The following is a 20,344-nucleotide window of genomic DNA, read 5'->3' as shown; positions in this document are numbered from 1 at the left end:
AAAAGGGGGAAGAATCAGAGAGATGAATGGCTGTAGACATTATCAGGAGAATAAAAAATAAGAATTTTTGATTTGTGGTTTAGCTACCAACCAAAGAGTACACATGGAGGGACACCTTGGCTCTAGATTCATATGTAGCAGAGGGTGGCCTTGTTGGACATCAATAGGAGGAAAAGCCCTTGTTCCTGTGTAGCCTCATTTCCCCAGTGTAGGGGAATGCCAGGGTGGTGAGGTGGGAGTGGGTGGGTGGGAGGGTGAGCATCCTCATAGACGCAGGGGGAGGGGGAAGAAGAGAGGGAGAACCCGGAAAGGGGATAACATTTAAAAGGTAAATGCATAAAATAATCCAATACAAAATGCAAAAAAAGAGAAATTACATTTCATTCTTTTCTGCATGCCTTCTGTGGAGTGCAATACTTTTACTACATGTTGACTGAGTTAACTCAAAGAACAATAATTTATGTGGCAAAGTGAAATAAAATTTAATCACCAAAAGTAATATTTTATAATATTTGGTGAGTATTCAACTTAAACCATAAACATGGCTCACAGCAGCAAGGCTATGGCATAAGTCACAGCTCCTATTAAAGCAGAACTCTTATGCAAACCATTCAGGAAAAAAGTCCTGAGTAAAAGTAAAACAAGTAGATACGCAGAGAGATATTCCTCGGAACTGTATACCTAAAATGTGTTCCTAGGAAATGAATGGCCATTCATTTCAACGAAATAATAACACAAACTTTCCCTCTGAATCCAATTTTCTTGATGCTAATGTTTACCTTAGAGGATAGCTCCTTTTCCTGGCATATTCTGACAAATGCAATAAGGCCTTTATGTTTTCGTCAAAGAGACGTGTACCATTAAAATTCATTTGAATGTTATCAGGCCAAATATTTGAATGAGATTATAAAACTCAGTGTCTTTTAAAACAACTTACCAGTGTAAAGGATATTTAAACAAAAATTCAATGAAATGCAGTAACTAAAGCAAAACCGCCACAACAAAAAGAGTCTGGAAGACCTGGTGGAACTAAGAACATTCTAAGCCCTGAGTTCCCCTTACTAAGGTCAACTTTCTAGACAAAAGTACAGGTCATAACTGTGAGAAAAACCCCAAAAGTGAGGGGAAGGCCAGCTGATGAGAAACTTCCTGGATCTGTTTTGTTTTGCTTTGTTCCTTGTTTTACCCCCTTCCAGGTACTGAAACAAGATATCATACACTACAAAAGTTTATTTTATATAGCCCAGAGTCTAAAAAGTCTAAGTTCTGGGCACTATGGTAATTAGTATCTGTTGTGGAACTACTTCTGGGTAGACAACACTGTTACAATGTTTCTTCCTGTGGTGGAAGTGATGAATAAGGTCTTTTGGTTGTTGGGATAAGGGTCCTAATCTTTTTCTCAAGTGCTCTCTAACCAAAGCAACCGGAAGTGGGCAGCCCCTCCCCCGCCAGGAACTTTTCAGTGAATATCTTAGGAAATATCCCCTGTGCTGCTCTCTCTGCCCATAAGCCCCCAATCCCATAACCTGTCGCAGCCTATGGATTACCCAGTTTCTCACAAGCAGAATTGTGTTCTTATTTAGTAGGCTCCATGCTCAGACAGATGTTTAATGATATTCCATTGACAAACCGTTATTGTATTTAATATGAGGAATCAAATGGGTAAAAAAAAAACTCATCTGCTGTTTTCAAAAAACGTATTTACATACTACTGTAGGTGAGTTAAGATAAAACAATAAACATAGATTGGCTTACAAACATCAGTGAAGAGTAAGCTGGTTGAACTATAATAGGCTTTGATATAGGGAACCTTGGAGCAAAGAAAAGCACCAGATGTCAACAGCTGCAGTTCAAAATGATACAACAGCTGATTCGCTGACACTGTGTGGCAGTCATGAACATGTGTGCACCAGAACACTGTTGCATTTTCAAAGCACATGAAGCAAAGCTAACAAGATTGAAAGATAAATGCAAAATCATATTTGGGAAGTGCAACATTCCTCCCTAAGTTGTAACCGGAATAACTAGTCATAAAATCATTAAATATGTGAAAAGACTAAGGGGCCTAATAGATATAAAATATGACCATTATTTGTACTATACATTGCCATATTTTCAAAGTTTTCATTCTTTTGAAGCTTGTAGTTTTTCTTAAGTAAATCATAACAATGGTCGTAAGAAAGTTTTCGCAAACCAAACAAAAGTGAGATTCACTAAAGTCATAGTGGAATCCAGTTAAATATCAAACCCTAAAATCCACTTACATATCAAAACACCAATCTGGAAATACCCCTAGAGTTGTGCTAGTATGAACTGAGACTCAGGTTACTTCATATCGTAACTAGAATTTGTTTTGGATTTTTATTGTCCTAATATCTAGGTGGACTAGTGGAATATCCCGTAGTTGCTTTAATCTAATTTCCTAATTATATAGGAAATTGAGCACTTGTCTCATATATATTATATATATTATGTATATGATTTTTAGGGTACAGATGAATATATATTATTGTTTATGAAGCCCAAAGCTGTTCTTAGGATCGTGTCCTTCTGACGTAGCCTTCTCAGTTCTGGTATTGAACTGTGCACATCCTAGGCAGCTTCAATATGCTTTGCTAACTTCCTTGAAATCTGCTCTTTGACCAGGATCTTTAAAACTGAGTCTCAGTTCATACTAGCACAGTTCTAAGTGACATCACATTTTGGAAGGAAATCTTGTAATCATAAGCGTCATTTTTCAATGTAGTCTGACAACAGTGCTGACTGCCATTATTCACATGAATTGAAAATGTTTGTCCTCACAAACATTTTGACATTTATAGGCATGGCAGTGTTGTGCATGATTGACAAATCCTGAAAGAATATCTATACAATAGTAGAGATATACAATAATACACAAGTATTTGCTGTGTGTTTCATACATATCAATACATATCATGTGTTATAGTCGTTTTTAAGGGTGAGAAGGGTGGGAGAGATAATAAAACAGGGACCAGAGAAATTTTTATGAAGCAATGAGAGTATTTTGCATGATTCTATATTGGTTGACTTGATATGTCATTAAAATACAAATATTGTAATAAACTGAAAGAAAGTTAGGAGGGAGGAACAGCTAGTAGGGTATTAGTATTTAAAAGGTTAAAGTGTGTATAATATAAATTTTTATATATTTAAAAATAGGCAAATTTTAATTCAGTCACCTATGTTTTTAACTCAAGGGACTAGAAAAAGAAGAAAAGCATTTAAATAAAGCAGAGCAAAAACACACATATACATGCACACACATATATATGTACGCACATGGCCCAAAGTCAATAAGATTTAAAGCCATATACAGATCAACTAAATGTAACTGATGGCTTGTTCTCCTATTATGTAATAAATCAAGACAAACAAACAAAACAAAATTGAGAAAGGATACAAATCGCAGATATAGTAAATGGAAAAAAATGGGGTGTCATATTGACTTCACTTCTTCACATATTAATCCAATGACCTTGAATGGGATCAATTCATTGCAAAATAAGCACCACCAGCTCAAATTCACAGAAGTTTAGTCCAAAAAGTAAACCCATCCAGGAAACGTGTGGCTTGGAAGACAAATACATCTGTCTGCGTTCTGCTATTTCTGATACCTATATGTTTGCCAAGTTTGTTGTCAATATGCATGTATATATGTATGTATATATATGTAAACATATGCAGAATTTTCTCTTTGGTTTGGATGCATACCTATGGATATAAATATGTTTTGTTGCCTGTTGTCCACTATTTTTCATTAGTCTTCAATAAGGGATTATTTGAACAGATCGTTCTATCATTAAAAGTTTTTATAACTGTTTAATTGCACAATTGCTCTAGTCCTTTTGAGGATTCTTCAACTGACATGGTCAGACCGATTGGCAGTTCTATGTGTAAACCTGGAGTGGATGCTGAGTCCTGAAAAAATTGAACAAAAGAGTATATATGATTGAGCCTTTTAATGTTCTTGCTACAAGTCATTTCATGGTCTTCCATGAATATTAAATATATTTCCACTTTAACTGGGAGCAGTCTTAAAAGTAAATCTGTAATTGAGTTGCTTCATCAGAGGCAGTACCTTTCTTAGGAAATTGCTCATGGTATACTGAGAGGAAATAGTTTAAGTTTATTTTGCTCACGCTTATATTAAAGTGATTTTCTTATGCTGAATGTAGTAGCTCTCGTATGCTCTTATAGTGTTTTCTTGGAGAGAGGTCTTATTTACATATTTTTATGAGGGGATGTGCCAAAATAATGTCAAAACATGAAGAACAAAGTGAAAAGGCAAAAGATGAACACAGAATATTTGAGACTGAATAAATGGAGTTAATATAAAATATTCTTACAAATCAGTAAGGAAAAGATGCAATGAGTGCTGGGGCCAGAGGTATCAATAGCCTATTCCCGGGGGATCAATACGCTGTATAAAGACCACATGCAAATGTTCAACAGGAAGTGATTTAGGGGCACTCTCCCTCCCCACCTCCTTTCTCAACGTCCTTATTATTTAGAATTTTGGACTCCACCATCTTGAAATGAACTAGAGATGTGCTTTTTATTTGAATATTTTGTTTTCATTTGTTCATTTGACTCTTTATTCTGTATGAAGTTTATTTTCCTGCATGCAAATTGGGATGTAGGGTTTTAAAATTACATGGTTAGAGGTGTTTTTTCCCTTATTTACAATGACCTTATTATTATCATAGGCTTAGCCATCAAATAGACAGTAGGTAAATGAGGGCAGGTGCATGGAAGTCAATGCTCTTTGAATTTATTTTAGCATCTGGACTGTAATCACAGACCCAGGGCATGCCATTTAACTCTTATTTGTAAAAATTGGATAAAAGAGAACTCACTATAGTAATAAATTAACTCATTTGGGCCCCATAAATAATCAGCACAATATTAAGCCCATAGAGTCTAATTGTGGTCATGAAAACTAGGTCCTAAAGATCTGGGTTTAGAGTCCAGATCAATCCCTGCTTAGCAGTGTAACCTTTGACAAGACAGTTACCTTCCAGAGCCCCCCGTTTCTCATCTAGGATGTCTAACTTAACTTTTCATGGTGTTCACCAGGTATACTCACGTGCCATGATATCACACATCCTTCCTAGAAACCAAAATTTTATTTTCACTTTTTTATTTTTGTCAATGTAACAGAAAAGTAGATAATCTCTTGGCTCTTAAAATACGACTAAAAGATCATTACACTACCTACAGAATGTCATTTCTCATCTATTGTCTATAGTCTATCTTCTCTTTAGTGGCTTCTGTTCTTTTTGTTCCTTTTAGGAAAAATAGGAAAAACAACGGTTCTCACACCAGTCTTCATTCATGTGGACATGGAAATCCGTCCTGAAATCCAAAGATAAAACAACGTTGCTTATGGTTTTAGACCAGTGCTCATCCAATAATTTCTAAGAATACAAACCCCAACCATTGTCCCCAGACATGTTTTTAAAGTCATCCAGTTTATTACAGCTGCACAAATTAGAAATCACAGTGCAGACACCTTGAAGTGCAGTGACAGACACAAGTAAAATTTGCACATCATACACAATCTCAGGTTAGCCACTGCTGAGCCAGGTGCCTCCACTTGATACCCCAGCAGAGGCATAGAGAAAGCGTCACCAGTGGAAACTAGGCAGTAGGATAAAACCTCACACAATGTGCCAGCTCTCTAATACACTCTGGATTTTTTGGTATCATATGGATAATGAATAATTCCTTCCTCTGTAGTCTGAGTCCTTTTTCCAATTCATGTTATGTTCCCCTTATCCTTAAGTTTTAGTCTGTTTAAGAATGTCTATCTCATTCCTTATGAATTCTGAGAGTTTTGGCTCCTTGAGGAGAGACACGCTACTTAAACTCCCGCGAACATATATTTTCATTTAAAACCTCAAACATTTTTTAGGAGACAAACCATCATAAGGTTTAAGGGCCTTAAAGGTAGAATTGACTTACTATAAATGGTAAGATATTTTATAATTAATATAAAATAAAATCAATCTGGGGTACACTGGATTATTGGAGTGTGTGTATTTCCAGCCATTTTACAATCATTCCAGCCAAGAGTTTACAAAGCTATCTGTGGAGTAACTATTAAAATGAGGCAAAATATTTGTGTGTATGTGTGTGTGTATGTGTGTGTGCATGCGTGTGTGTGTATATGTGTGTGTGCATGCGTGTGTGCGCATGCGCGCATTTGTGCATATGTGTATCTGTGGTGGGGCATCTGTTTCATGTGTGTGGCTCATGCATGTAAGTGTGGTGTGTGCACGTGTCTGTATGCTTATGAACAGGGCAGAGTAGGACATCAGCTGGCTTTCTCTTTCCGTCTTTCGGTCTTGGGACAGGCTTTCTCCCTGCTTCGTCTAGGCTTATTGATCAGTGGCTTCTGAGCTCTGCCTGCGTCTGTGCTCCAACGCTGTGGCTGGAGGAGGCACCTATAGGTAGCAGTTTCTCACTTTTTAAATGAATGCGGGGGATTCAAAATCAAGGTCCTATCTCTGAAAAGCACCTATTGTTGATCATACACACTGATGGTACTCCCTGAGCCTGCTTCCTCAGAACCCAAGGCCAAATGTTTCAAATTAGCAAATTAAATGGGCTAAATTTTTCATGACATTAGCAGGAAGGTCTGTTTCTATTCTAAGAATAATATATAAGGTAAACACGAAAACATTCTAGGCATTATAGCAGTCACCAAAATGACATTGCATAACCTCCATTCCTGTTTGCAAACAAAAATGAGTGATACCTCTTGTCTAGTCACCCTGGAACCCACGTTAGAGAAATGCCATATTGTCCGGGAGATTCGAGTCCTAACACCTGAAATGTTTGCACCATTCGTGTTTGAAATACATCTATCTGCAGTGGTAATATAGTATGATATTTAAGAGCCTCGATTCTGGACTAGTCCTGCTGGTTTCAAGCCTTAGCTCTACCATTTCAGATGTCAATGGCCAATCATTTAAACCCTCCAATTCATGTTCCTCACCTCTAAAATGAACATAGTAATCTCCCCATTACAGAGTGATGTGGTGAAGAGGATGCGGCCAGGTATTATGGTTAAAGTGTTTTTGAGAATCTAGCATGACCTCGTGTGCTATAAAGGTTACCTTAAAGAACTACTAGTTGTTTTCAGTTAAATTATATAGAGACAAAACAGCTATTCGATACAAAGATGAGGCATTTAGTTGTAAAATCTTGTATTAGAAATTGGTAGAGTTGTATTGTGCCTGCCCCCTCTCGGGATAAATTGAGATAGAAGAGGAAGAAGATGGACACATTTCCCCTCTTTGGCTCCTCTACCGTTCTGCCCAAGGCACTACCATTCTTCTGGCTATCTTTTCCCTCCATTCCGGTTGCCATTTTCCTGTGAAGAAACAGACACACACACATGGACATAACTTCCAAAGAAGTCCCCTAAACTGGGTTTGTTGCTTAACAAATACATCTGGGTATTCTGAATGTCTTCACTGACATAGTACGGTGGCCAATAAAGCTTCCACAATAAAACAAACTACCGTCTACTGTCAGAGTGAGCATTACATTTTATAATGAGAGACATCGTCTTCCTTTGGATTTAACATCTTGTCTTGTTAACATCTATGTCTCCTCTCGTTCCACTCTATCATAATAAAGCTTTTACTGGGGGCTGGGGGGGTGGGATGAGGGTGGCGACTAACAGCAGTGAAAGAGGGCTGCTTTTAAGGGAAGCAGGACTCAATGACAGTGTCATCAAACTGGCTGGCGTGTTTTATGTCCAGCTTCCTCCTCCCACTGACATTTTAGTGTGGCTGAAATAAATATCGGCTACTGAAGCCATCTAAAAGTACATAAGCAGCCACATAAATCTGGCTATGACTTTCTAATCCATGTCTTTACAGAGGAAAAAAGAATAGCTCTTTAAAAGCTGTCTATACGTGCTGCCAGCGGTATCTTTAGAGTTCGGTAGATGGCTGTAGTAACAAATCTGAAAATAGTTTTGTAACTATATTTAAAGTTTGAAATTGCACCCACTTTGCTTTCATTTCCCAGTAGTCATTGTGCAGATTTTTCCATTATTTCTCAAGTTATAAAGTCCTTCTACTGAAAAAAATTTCGCAGCACTTCATCGGCAGAAGATAAAACTGCACTTTGCTTACAACCAAATAAAGTTGCATTTTTTACAATCAAAACCCATTATTACTTTCTTGGCTAAAACTGTGGGGAAAAAATAAGAGTATACATCTTCCCCTTTGAAAATGAAGCTCGTCCCTTAGGGCACACATGGAATGCTTGCATCTGATTTCTAAGGCAGAGCACTCCAACTGCAGCATCCGCACCAAGTGGGGAAATAGATTATTTAATTAAAAAAGATCTTCATGGCAGAGTCCACACTGAAGCCCAAACAGAAAATAAGAAGATAAAAATATTCTGTACATATCTCATTTAGTGAGTAGAAACCCACCTCCCGGTACAGTATGTGCTTTTATAGAAATAAAATTTTAAAAGGCCAGGTTCTCACAACACAACTAATAAAAGTACCACACTAACAAACTGGGGAGAAAAAAAAATCATTGTTTTTGATACCCAGATTCAGTGCTGTTTTTACATGCAGTTACGTCAGGAGTCTGAAAGACATGAGGGGGGGGAGGAGCCTTTTTAAAAATAGCACGTATACATGTAGATAGTTTTATTCTTGGAACCCAGAGACACTTGAAGGTACAGACAGGTTCTCTGAGAACAATGATTTTTGTAGAACTGTTCGTGAACCCCCTTAGCTAGTTTGTATTTTTTTAACTGTTTTTTTTTCTGATTCGCTTCTAGCTCTGTAGTTCCAGCTGTTTCATTCTGTAACTCTCAAGCCCGATCACTGGGGATTTCTGTGTAATTGCCCATAATACGCAGCACATTATCCATTTCAGGAACTGTGCTGAAAGACAGCAGCAATAAGGGGGTTTCTAAAGGCAGTCTGGCTTACACTAATGGACCTAACAGGAAGGAAATGCAATTTGAAAGAAGCTGATGCATATGTTCTATTGCCGAATATAATGTTTGATTTAATTATTAACTGTCAGTGATGGAGAGGCAGATCCTGCTCAGCTCCACTCCACTGCGGTGCCCTTGCACTCAGAGAAAGTAAATGACAAAAGTTTGTCTAGCAATCCATGGCTTAAGAAAAGAATATGGTCTTTCTTTCCACCCACAAATCACAGTTTTCTCCGTTACCTCTGCTTTAGACATGAATTGGGCAAGGTTTATCGTTCAGCATTCGTTTTAAGAATATAGAGAGGAAAACACTCTGGTTAGAATCTTCTCTTCTATTTCTCTCCTTATATCTCATTATTCTCCCTCTCTTCCTTTCTTCCCTCCTCTCTTTCTGTCACCATCTTTCTGTCTTTTTCTCTCTCCACCTTTGTCTCTTCCTTTCTACCTCATTTTTGTGTATCTTGATCTATTTCCTTCTTTGTTTTCTCCCTCTCTTCCTCCTTCCTTCTCTCCATCCCTCCTTCTCTCCTTCCTTCCTCTCTGTCTCTTTTTTCTCTCTGTCTCTTTCTCTTTCTCTGTCTCTCTCCCTCTTTCTTTCTTTCTTTCTTTCTTTCTTTCTTTCTTTCTTCCTTCCTTCCTTCCTTGCTTGCTTGCTTTCTTCCTTTCTTTCTTTCTTTCTTCTTCCCTTCTTTCTTCTATTACCACTATCCTACATGAAAATTGTCTCAGAATGATTTCATGTTAAAGTCCTGCTCCTAGATTTGGTAAACTTTGAAATCCTCTGTGTTGTTGGGGATTTTACCGTTTTCCTGGTGACGGGAAACAGTTCTGTGAAGAAAGCTGGGGTGCATAGTTGTCTCTGTCTTCCTTGTTTTCTCAGAATGAGTGTTTGGCATTATGATCCTATCTGTGTCTTTTAACTGGCAGTTTGTGGCTTGCAATAGCACACCTCTTCCTTTTAACAGCCCACAATTGTATATGAAGGCAGAAAACAATATGCAAAGAACAAATTTACTAGAGAGCCAGCACACACAGGTCTTTCCTAAGTTACTTTCTGCCTATGTTGGGAGAAAATGATTATATATATATATATATATATATATATATATATGTATATATGTATATATATGTATATACACACATACATATATATGTATATATAATGATTTATATATAATGTATATATAATGTATATATAATGATTTATATATAATGCATATATAATGATTTATATATAAAGAAATAGGTACCAGCCTACTGAATTTGCAAGGGAGTTCAATGTATGAAATGCTCTATTGGGTCAGTCAGCTGGAAAAGAAAGGCTTAGCACTCTGTGTAAACAAAATAATGGAGCTGTGTAATTTTAGTTGTGCATTTTACATCTATCTGGTGAGATTATTATCTTTGACACTAGCCTGGGCAGATGCATAACAGGGGCTGAAATTAAACAATAGTGATGATATTTGGAACTCATCCAAAATGTTCTCTATTGTTTATGTAAGTGGCTCCAACATCATTATTTGATCCATGATTTCTCATTTTTATTACACATATGTTCTTCCATATAACAGCATAAAATACCACCTCAATGGGAGGCATTTTTCTTTATGATTTCAAAAGGAATTGTTTATTTTTGTCATGAGGATAATAGAAAGCAATGAAGCTTCCTGGAAATGCAAAACCACAATTCAAATGTCTAATTGATTTAGACGGATTAAAGAAAAAATATAAGACAAATCTATATCTTGTTCTAACAGCACAAATGTCTGTTTTGAAAGCCTCATTCTGAGCTAAGGGCTTTCCTACCTCAGTTATAAATGACTAGAATATGGCCCCTGAGTGATTATTAACAAACTAAAAAAGTTTAATTCTAATGTTCTCGATTCTAAGGAATTCAAAAGAACATACTCTATTTGTAATAATGCCTAGTAAAAGTGGCCTTTGATGAACTTTGAGGTGTTTGAAAGCTCACTTCTGAGAAACAGATCAATTACAATTGATGCTACTCAAATACTGTCATTTAGATCAAGCTGGAAGATAGCCATTCTTTTATTTTCTCTGCAGATTGCATAGTTATCTAAGTTTGATAAGTTCTCAAAAACAACTTTAAATCAAATGATGTCTTCCTAAAATTGAACTGCATATTATTTTAAATAGTTTGCTACATCACTTAAAATAAATTCCACGTGAAAATACTTTGGGCTGTATTTTTAAGGATGCATTAATTGAAATTTCTAGTTATAGACAGGCTTAATTTTTAAGTGACGAGAGTTTTAATATTTTAAACGTACTCAGGGGAATGCCCACATGAACCATGTTCTGCCCATCCCTTGCAGCATCCAGAAATACTGCTCATATGGTACGTAGCTTACTCTGTTGCAAAAGTGGAGAACTGCTTCCTATCTGTATCTTATCTGTCTGATGTTAACACACAATTGTTCAGTATCCTCCACAAAAATTATAGCGCTTCAATCCTACTTCCAATGAGAGCGGGGTTTAGAGAGATGACTCAGCAGATAAAGCACTTGCCCAGAATTCAAATCGCTAGCATCTACATTAAAGTCAAGTAGATGTGATAGTCAGTCTTCCGTCCCAGTGTTTGTTTGGTAGAGATTCTGAATGCTGGCACAAGGTAAGTAGCTAGACTTCTTGAATGTGTAAATTATGGATCCAAAACAAACCATGCCTACTAAATAATAAAAGATCAGTGGAGGAAGGCATCCCACATCAGTATCAGGCATCCATACACATAAGAACATGCAAACACACACACACACACACACACACACACACACACACGCAAAAACTACAATTCATGTTTTGAATGGCTGGAAGAGTGTACCGTATGTGGCTAAAGACATTTGGGATGATGTGGATAATGTGGATACATACCTTCCGACAGATGAGAAGATATCCAGCCCACAGGAAGATAACTCTTTTTAAATAGAGTGCAAATCCTGCAGGTGTGTCTCCATTTCTAATCTGATTCCTCCAAGCAACCACACTGGTGTTCTGGCTGCATGTTAATTGGGATGAGTGTCTAAAATATTCATCTGTTCACTGACATCTGGGAAGGGATCGTCCAACACGTACTCATGTGGAGAGCCTTAGGAAATAGGCCTGTTTTCTTCTGCTTTGCTGAGCACCAAAGGATGTCCTCCATGTGTGGAAGAACCCGCAGTGAGCAGCCATGAGGGACTGCCAACTTTGCATGTGGCTGACGAGGTGGCAGGGCGGTGGCTCGCAAGTTAGCTGAGCTGAAGAGAATTCAGAGAAAGTTCTAGTTTGCCAGGATGAGTTGTACTCTGATGGCAGGGTGTGCTCTCCAGTAAGGCAGAGGTCAGGAGTTCCTGGAAGAAACACACGAGAAGGAAATGTTTATGCAGAATTTGCCCATTTGGCTCCTTTCCTTTTGCGATATTCGCTTCCTTTTCATTTTAATTCCTCCCTTCTTCCTCCTCTGGGACTCTTCTGCTCTTTTCCCTTCCCTTAAAATAAGATCTGAATTTGAGTTGATGGGATTTTCGGAATACAAAATATGGTGAGTTGGATTAATTAGAATATTTCACCGAAAGCTCCCTGCTTTCAGTTAGCCTCCTGACGAAAATAAATGCAAATTCTTTCAGGACTCATAAACTCCAGTTGTATCTGAATGCATTTCTATAGGTGCTAGACGAGGAAAGTAGCTTAACAAAGAGGAGAAGAAATGAAAAAAAAATAAACAGAAGATTTGCCGAAAATTACATTCTCAGTTCTTAAAATGCATTCGGTCTGAATTTTTACTTGGTTTGCCTGCACATAGCATTAATGCAATGATTTTTTCCCCCAAAGATACATGGCCATGTCTATACATCTTTAACATTAAAGTGAATTAGCTTGTCCTCTCATACTGTATTTTTTACTTGTGTTTAGATCTAAAAAAAAAAAACCATAATTGTGCCCTCTAGTCTATGAATGTAAACTGAGGATTCTGACTGTCTCCAGTCTTATTTATTAGCCAGAAAGACAGTTCAGTGGGAAACAATTCCAACAAGAAGCCACAGGCCACAACTGTTCACCTTCCTCCCAAAGTCATGTCCAGCTGGACCCCAGTTAGATGCATGTTCTGTCTTTTCAGTGACTGACAGGTTAATGGAGGGAACAATGGGAGCCAGAGGTCAAGAACACTGCCAGATTTTCGCCAAGCCCATTACTGATTCTTAATTTCAAGTACCCTGTGTTCTAGATAATGTAAGTATTTCCCCCATTGTAAGATTACACATTTAATGAACATGTGCACAAAGCAGCATCAACTAAGACTCTAAAGTTTTCTAGAAAATCACATTATCAGCGTGAGGACGGTACTTCAGGGGCTGGGGTTATAGCTCAGTGGTAGAGCGCTTGCTTAGTATGTGAAGGATGTGATGACAGAGTGTATGACTGAGCATCACAGAGGGAAAGCTCTCAGTCACCATTTCTTCCCATTCACTGACTTTACCCATCTATTCCAAGATACCACCAGGTTCTCTTGACATCAGTTCCTACTTCATGGTTCTATTTTAATGACATAGAGTCCAGAAAACCTCCTCAATGTTATCGTACCTGGTAATCAAATAATTTCATCCATATTTTCATAAATTCAGTCAATATTTTGAGATAGATCTAATAAGATAGGAGAGTAACAAGAAGAATTGGTTAACTGACCTCACAACATCCAGAAAAACACATACTTCAATTATGAAATTTCTATGAATAAAAACAGAACGTGGTATATTGCAACTGAAGAAGACAACTGAGCTTTTGAATGGGTTAAGATTTTTTTCAAAAGTGAAAAAATATGGGAGATAAAAGATGATGTCCATTTTCAATTTACCAGTTGCATCTTAAAAATACCCTAGGATCGTTCTTTAGCTAAATGGTGGTGAGACTTGAGTGAAATGTGTGGGCTTGCAGTTGGCAGCACAGGCAATTCCAGCCCGCCAGGTTTTCCGTGGGCTGCTGTCTTGACTGTCCCTTCCACACAACCTTCGGGTTGTATTACAACTATCCACACAGCATAGGGCTGACCCAGATAAGTCGGTATGTGTCAAGAGAGTCCTAGCCTGTGCGGCTACCTTGTAGGGGGATAGCTGCCTGTATTATTATTCATCAGAATGAATTGACTTATAGTAACATATCTTTGAGCACGGGAATATTGATTGGTCTACTTTTCTTGAATGTATGAGAAACAGAACTGACAGCATGGGAGCTCAACTTTTATAAATCATGAGGTTTTTTTGCTTTTGTATGAGGAGTTGAAGTTACTGCAGCAAATCACTGGTAAGCTCTTTTGGGATTTGTTAAAATGTTCCTGAAATACCTTTTTAAGTGAACAAGTTTCATACAAGAAAACGTGTGAAATAGGTGCTGACTTCTTTTAACCATGTCTACTCGTAGAAGTGAATTTGGAGAGGGGAGGGCTCAAACCAAATCATCTGCTTTGAAATAGACAATTAGTCTTTGGCTAAAGAACTCCTTTCCCCGATACTCGTAAAGGCTCTACCAACTTCCCACCAGCCAATTTAAGTAAAATGTTAAGAAAAAAGAGGAAAACAATAAACATCCAGAAACCCACGGAGTCTACATGGTATAAGGCAATTTGTGTTATTTGGTGCTTCAAAGGGGAAAAAGGAATGAATAAATTACGTGTCTCTGAGAAAGGGAAAATCTATCTTTGAGTCGTCCTTCCTACTTCGCTCGGAGAGCATAGCTTACAGAGAGAGTGACCTTTAGGCCATTATTGTTTATGCTCATGCAGTGCGTGCCAAGAGTAGAAGGAGAGAATATTCCAATTTATTTCAAAGGTTACACATCAAAACTGAATATGCAGCACAACTGCATTATCATATGGCCTAACTTTTACATAGGAAGTAGGAGCTGAATCATAACCACTGTTTCGCTTCAACCCAGTGTATTTTGATTTCTGTTCTGTGAAACGTGTCCCCTCTGATTCTGAAATGGAATACACAGTACCACGATGCAAAATAAAGCAGGGAGGAAATGTGGTTGTTTTGTGTTGTTGCTCTTGTTTTTCCAACCGAGAGGTCTGATTCAAATGAGAGAGATCTGTGGAATTATTTCCTCAGGATCTCATCCAAAAGAGAAGGAGATTTCATTCCAGTTTTGGGTCTTTTTAAACCTAGACAACCCCTTCATCCATCAGTGCTATAGTGGTTGAAGCAACAATATAGCCATCATGTGGACCGACAGCAAGAGAAAATTCTGCTTCGAGCAGAGGAAGGGAAATTGACCAATAGGGACGTGTTAGTTACCTTGTGCCCCACTCTCACCCCTGTCCTAAAGAGCTTCTCAGGAGAGGCTACTTACAGTGCATTTTGCTGTCTTCAGTTATCCTGGACATGCAACTTAATTCCCTAGCTCAGTAAGCTTTCCCCTCCCCAGGTTATCACTTTGCACAGCCAAGAGAGCCTTCTTTCTCCCTTCTCTTTCTCGTTGTCAAATTCACTTGTCAGAGAAACTCCAGTGCAGGATGTCCTCATCTAACCTAATTTATTCCTTTAATTTGCTGCTCGGGAAGTGGAAGAGGTGGCATATTTTCTCACTGAGTAGGGAAGCAGTTACTTTTACAAACCGATCCATACAACATGCAAATAGATGTGTAATGTCCACAGCCCTTCAGGACATGATATAATGTTCACAATCCTTCAGGACACGATGGGGCCTGAATTCAACACTGAGGTAATCATTGTATCTTAGCGGAGGTAGAACAGCTGCCTTCTTCTCTGCCATTCCTGTATGCTCCTATTGCCAGCCCTGACACTGTAGATGTGGAACAATGGCATGGTCTATGGTTCCTCTGGAAATGCTGCTATGCAGTGTCAGAACAGAAACAGTTTTCCCTCAGGAACTGGGCATTTCAAATGAGGACTCTGGGTGCTTAGACCATGAATGCATTTCAAATAGGTAGCATAGAGTCCAACACACCATCTCCTGGCATCAGAGCCCTTTCAATACGAGAATATTCAATACAAGAATAGCTAGCTCCTGCCGCTTTTGAAGTGGCCTCTGATCTCCATGTCTCTAATGCCTGCTCTCACGTGTACTTCCATGGGTTCCCGAGGCAACTGACAATGTGGCTTCCTGGGACTTCAAAGCCAGGCTATTGGCCTTGTGTGATAGAAGGGAATATAAAGAATGGTAACAATGACGCCTGCACAGCACTGGATATTGGAAGTTGAAGGTATCAAGCCTGAAAAGATGTGTATAGAAATAGAAAGTTCTATCTGTCTGTGAGAAAGTCCAGGCAGACATGCTCGTGGCTCTGCCAACATGCCCCTTCAGTGTTTATTGGCTTGTCTCTCAATTGGCAGATGGGCACAGGTGTGGTAAAAGATGCTTTGATGGATTATTCATTCTCTTGTTTGTCTTGTTTCTGTGTGTGCGTTTATGTGTGTGAGACTATGGATGCCTGCTGTGTGTGGAGGCCAGAGGACAAACTCAGGTGTGGATGCTTGACTTCCATTTTACTTGGGACAGGGTTTCTCATTTTTCTGCTATATTTACCAGTCTATGTAGCACGCAAGTTTCACAGATATTCTCTAGTACTCTGCTTCTCATCTCCTTGAGATTGTGGTTATTTCAGATATAGGTCTGGCTTTAGCTTCAGTCCTGAAGATTATAACTCTGGTCCTCACATTGACACAGCAAGCAATTTGCCTACTAAACCACCACCCAGCTTTAGAATGTTCATTCAATAGCTGAGAAGCAAGAGGGTGCAAGTCCCAACCATTTGTGACTCTAGTTCCAGAGAAGATGACATCTCTGACTTACACACACACACACACACACACACACACACACACACACACACACACACACGAATAAATAAGCAAGCAAATAAAATAGAGAAAAATGCATCAGTCTTTCCAGACTGTATTTGTCAAGCTTTCTCATATTACACTTTCTTTCTTTTTTTTCTTTTTTTCAGAGCTGGGGACCGAACCCAGGGCCTTGCACTTGCTAGGCAAGCGCTCTACCACTGAGCTAAATCCCCAACCCCACTACTTTCAATTTATGTTTTTAATCTATTTATCTCCTGAATAGATGTTTGTTTTCTTCTCAATGCTGAGGACTTAGATTAACAATTAGATACTCAAAAATGTTAAGTAACTTGGCCTAAGCTAGAAGTAATAGGCAAGGACTAAAAGACTTGGAACTTTGAACCCCCACCTAAGACAGGCATCCAAGAGGAAAATAAATATCCCAACAGACTGTCACAGAAGCAGAGTTGAAGGTCGAGGAAAGGAAGGAGAGATAAGGAGGAAAGATCTGAGCACGGTTTGTGGACAAAGTCATCTGCAACTGGATTTGAAGAATGGTTGGATGATGATTCAAAATAGAAAGAAAAATACAGTGATGTGTGGGGAGGACTTGAAATGGAACAATGTGGACTACGTGCCGCATGTGAAAGGAACATGCCATTTATTACATGAAGCCGTATATGTTCAGGTGTTGTGGAGGTGAATTGAGGGGACTGATGGAATTACAGGTGAGTGAGGGGAATCATGGGAGCAGGGTATGGAGGAGGAACGTGCTTGAAGCACCTTATATACTTGCACAGAAATGTCCTTAACTTAGACGGAACCGTGGATAATGGCAGTGGGAAGAATCATAGTTCAGTGAAGGAACTGGAAGACTGACTTGAATAGTGAAGGCAAGGAGGAAGATGGTAAATTCAGAACAAAGTTGTCACAGATAGATTGGATATGAGGCCTGGTGACAGATGATGGAGGCCTTCGAGCCCACCACAAGGAGTTAGGCGTGCACGTGGCGAGCAGAAAACAGGATGGAATGTTATTCAGAGTTGACTGGTGAGGTTAGGCTATGATTTAGGATGATTTTAGATCACTATCTGGAGGCAGGAGAAAGCAGGAAAGCAAAGATTCCAGTCCCTAAAATGCCTTTCAGTCTGGAGGTAAAGAAGCCTCACCTCAGGTGAAGGACATGGCAGGCTAGTTAGATAGTCAGAAATAAATTTGCCTGACGGAAGCCAGGCTTTGGGTTCTACCCTCAGCATTGTGAGGAAGCAAACTCTCAAGACTAGAGTCTGTGATGAACAGGAGATGTACAGTAGAGATTAGCCACAGGGTAGCTATCGTCATCAATGGGCAATCTAGTCTGTGTATAATAATCAATGCTAGTCTAGGTAAGACCGCAGAAGCACAGGCCTTACACCAAGCTTGTGAGTCAATCTCCTGGCCAGTTTCTGCAACCAAAATATGGAACCAAGTAAACCTTGTTTCTGCTTTTGTGTGTGCACAGTTATAGGCTTTGCACACATGTGTATCAGCAGTGCTCAACGCACTTGATCTTGTGTCACTTCTGTCCCCACCATTCATTCACTGCATCTCACGACACTGGTGTTTAGAGGACCAGACATATCTACTCACTGCTTCCCCTAAATTTCACTCAGCTCAGCCAGTTTCTACAAACCAGAAGTGTACATCCTCAAACAGCAGGGCCATGGTCCAAGAGGAGTAAATTGAAACTAATACTATCCTTATAGTTTTATGGATTCTTTTAGAACATGTACTGCTTAGAACCTATCTCTATCTTAATCACAGTCTCAGACTCTATCTCTGTATTTGTGTGTGTGTTTGTGTGTGTGTGTGTGTATGAAAAAATATATATAGAGAGATCCACTCTAATATTTCTTCTTTACTGTTCATGCGACAATTTTCTTATTTATCTTCCTAGCCTCTCTATGGTTAAAGATTACCATAGTACCTGTTAACTCACTTCACAGTAAAGTACCTGAACTGTAAAGAGGTTTGGTGACAGTTCCAGAGTTACCTTGTGTGCCCCTAATCAGGAAAATAAATGTCATACTTCTGTGTCCCTCAAGATCATTTCCTTACCTTATGCCACCTTATGGGGGAAACTTGCCCAGTTTTGAACGATACAATGTTGTCTGTTCTTATACTTCCATATCGAGTTCTCCGTTATTGCTAAGCTGTTCCCTAGGAGATACGAGAATCCACAGTGTTGCCTTGGTGTTTGCAGAAGATCATTGTCTGAGCAACAAAGATTTAACCTGCCAGAAACCCACTCTGTCATTTTCCTTGCTTTATACATGGGCGCTCTAAGGACAAAAGTACCTTTTGAATAACTGGAAACCACTGTTTCAAGACATGCCATTGCTCCAAGCAGGCTATGGTTCAATATATGTGACTCAGCTGCTCTGTATAAAAAGAAATAATTTCTCATCAAGAGAAGTGGAGCCCATTATACCCTTGAAATAATTTGAGTTAAAAGCTTAAAAAACACTATCTATCCTTCACCTTCACTGACTGAAGAATCTCAAATCACAGTATTTATTAATATTTTGTCTAGGAGTCTATCACTTTGTTATTTTACATTGTACCACAAAGATAAAACTACATCTTGCTAATTTTCACCTTCAATCTAAATGAGGGCCTTCAGAAAGACTTCATGAATCTAAAGATTGTCAGGGTGTGTCTGTTGATGTGTACAGATGTCGTCAGTTCATGGTCTCTGAGGCTGCCTTGAAATTGTTTAGTTACACTATTATCTCATAGCAGGAAAGCACTCGCTCAAAGGCACCCTAAGATATAGAGGTAAACACACTACCCAGTCAATTCAGAAACCATGCTGTCAGGTATTTCTCTGAACGTTGATTCTCCTCAGCTGGTAAACTGAGGCATCCTTAATCAGTTCTTAATGCTGTAGCTCCATCTCTTGCCACTAAAGCCTTCTAGACCCAACCTTAACTGCTGAGTCTTCACTACTCTATTCCAAGGTCTAGGGTGCTATCTTGAATCAACTTTATCAATAGATCTGTCTCGTCCTATTACGTCTGAGCTTGTGTCTGGCCGATGCACTCAGTGACAGAGCGTCAGAGAAGAAGTCAGTGTCTCCCTGGTTTCCTACTGGGACTCCAATGAGCTGGGTGAACCAGTGAAGTGAAGATCACACATTTTGTTCAACAGATTTCTTTTTTCTGTTCTCAGTCCAGGGATTTCTATCTCCACTGTTTGGTGAACCCCATATGTGTAATGACTTCTAACATATTAGACAATTGTGTTTACTTGAGCTTGCCCACATCTTGATAAATGGACACTTTAAAAGCCTTTTCTGTAATTAACCACTCAGAGCATGACCTCAGTGTGGAACATGTTTCCACTGAACTTCTGGTACAACTTGTAGGTGATGCCATTTACATCAGAGACAGTCACCTTCTCATCTGTCTGCCTTCAACACGTTGGGGAACTTTTGAATCCTTACAATGTTTGGCACAATATAGATACTCAGGTAAAGTTTATGTAAATATATCCAAGCATGTGTAGCA

General features: G+C 38.9%; 1 long non-coding RNA gene across 1 annotated transcript; it reads right to left on the bottom strand.

The window, feature by feature from the left end:
- Positions 1-5,133: 5,133 nt before the first annotated feature.
- Positions 5,134-18,988, bottom strand: LOC102549046 (uncharacterized). Its single transcript, XR_351976.5, has 3 exons — positions 18,894-18,988; positions 11,890-12,347; positions 5,134-5,376 (listed from the first exon to the last, which is right to left on the bottom strand). It is a non-coding gene; the product is annotated as an uncharacterized LOC102549046 (long non-coding RNA).
- Between the last annotated feature and the right edge of the window lie 1,356 nt (positions 18,989-20,344).

The sequence above is a fragment of the Rattus norvegicus genome, chromosome 2 (assembly GCF_036323735.1).
Source record: "Rattus norvegicus strain BN/NHsdMcwi chromosome 2, GRCr8, whole genome shotgun sequence".
NCBI classification, from domain to species: Eukaryota; Metazoa; Chordata; class Mammalia; order Rodentia; family Muridae; genus Rattus; species Rattus norvegicus.
This window is presented reverse-complemented; position numbering and strand designations above follow the sequence as displayed.